Below are 1,966 nucleotides of genomic sequence, written 5' to 3' on the forward strand. Positions count from 1 at the left end.
AATCCAATGAGGAGAAGAAAAGCAAAGCCAAAGAGTCCATCCCAAAATCCGACAAACAAGCAAAATGAACAAAAAACATTGAATTCAATTCTTTCTGATTTTAGAAACTGCATTAAAGAAGGGGTGCACCGGTCCTGGAGATACTGCAATACCAGGTCAATGCGTGGAGTGGACAGAGCAAGCTCTTTTTCCATCTCCCTGTTCTAAAAATCCATTTAATATATGGTCCCCAGATAGGGGACGTATCAGATATTAACCCCTTAATAACATCTGACGTACTAATACGCGTCTGTGCCCTGGGACTTAAGAGCCAGACCCGTATTAGTACGTCATCGCGATCGCGCCCGCACACAGGCTGTGCGGGCGCGATCGCCGCCGGGTGTCAGCTGATTGTCACAGCTGACACCCGGTACTATGTGCAGGGAGCGGTCACGCACCGCTCCCAGCACATTAACCCCCGCGATGCTGCGATCGAAGTCGATCGAAGTCGATCGCGGCATTGGGGGGGCAAGGGGAGGTGATCGGCGATACTCACCTCCTCTTCCGGCTTCCAGCGCAGTCTGCAAAGGCTTCCCGGGTGTTGCCATGACGACCCGATGTCGTCATGACAACATCCGGGTCACCAGAGAGCAGGAAGATTGCTTGGACATGCGCAGTGCATCTCCAAGCAATCTTCACACTGTGCATTTCTGACAGCTTGCATGGCATAGGGATGGTGCTCCATTCCTGTGCCATGCAGGCGATCAGAAAAAAAAGTGAAAGTCCCAGAGTGGGACAAAGTAATAAAGTGTATAAACTGTGTGAAAGTGGAAAAAAAAAAAAAAAAAAATGTGCAAAAATATTATAAAAAAATAAAAAAAATAATACACCAAAAATAAAAATATAATGTACCCATCAATAAATATTATTATAAAAAAAATAAAAAAAAAACAATAAAAGTACACATATTTGGTATCGCCGCGTCCGGAACAACCTGACCTATAAAACTGTCCCACTAGTTAACCCCTTCAGTGAACACGGTAAAAAAAAAAAAAAAAAAAACAAGCAAAAAACAATGCTTTATCACCATACCGCCAAACAAAAAGTGGAATAACACGCGATCAAAAAGACGCATATAAATAAAAATAATACCGCTGAAAACGTCATCTCGTCCCGCAAAAAACAAGCCGCCATATAGCTCCATCAGCCGAAAAATAAAAAAGTTATAGCTCTCAGAATAAAGCAATACTAAAAAATATTTTTTTCTATAAAATAGCTTTTATTGTGTATAAGCGCCAAAACATAGAAAAATGATACAAATGTGGTACCGCTGTAAACGTACTGACCCGAAGAGTAAAGCTGCCTCATCAATTTTACCACACGCGGAACAGAATAAAAAAAAAAAAAAAAAAACAATTCCTGAATTGTTGGTTTTTGTTTATTCTGCCTCCCAAAAATCGGAATAGAAAGCGATCAAAAAATGTCACGTGCCTGAAAATGGCACCAATAACAACGTCAAGTCATCCCGCAAAAAACGAGCCGTCACATGACTGTCTGCCAAAATCTGGAAAAATTATAGCTCTCAAAATATGGCGATGCAAAAACTAGATTTTACAAAAAATGCGTCTTTTAGTGTGTGACAGCTGTCAGTCATAAAAACCCCATATGATTCTGGCATTGCTGTAATCACACCGATCCGAAGAATAAAGTCGTCTAATCACTTATACCGCACAAGGAACGGCGTCAAAAATAAACTCTTGAGTTAGGATTGGGCTAGGGTTAGGGCTGGGTTTGGGGCTAGGGTTGTGCTGGGGCTAGGGTTGTGCTGGGGCTAGGGTTTTGCTGGGGCTAGGGTTGTGCTAGGGTTAGGGCTGGGGTTGGGATTTTTTTCAAAAGTAAGAAAAAAAGATGACGATATGGCGACTAGTGTTGAGAGCAAGTGCTCGCTACTTGAGATTGCATCGGGTGCTCTGGTATGCATTTAGTA

General features: G+C 42.3%; 1 pseudogene; it reads right to left on the reverse strand.

Moving 5' to 3' along the window:
* Nucleotides 1-118: 118 nt before the first annotated feature.
* Nucleotides 119-293, reverse strand: LOC141250068 (U2 spliceosomal RNA; annotated as a pseudogene).
* Between the last annotated feature and the right edge of the window lie 1,673 nt (nucleotides 294-1,966).

Source organism: Phyllobates terribilis, unplaced genomic scaffold (genome assembly GCF_046119375.1).
Source record: "Phyllobates terribilis strain yellow unplaced genomic scaffold, ASM4611937v1 Scaffold_5324__1_contigs__length_52526, whole genome shotgun sequence".
NCBI classification, from domain to species: Eukaryota; Metazoa; Chordata; class Amphibia; order Anura; family Dendrobatidae; genus Phyllobates; species Phyllobates terribilis.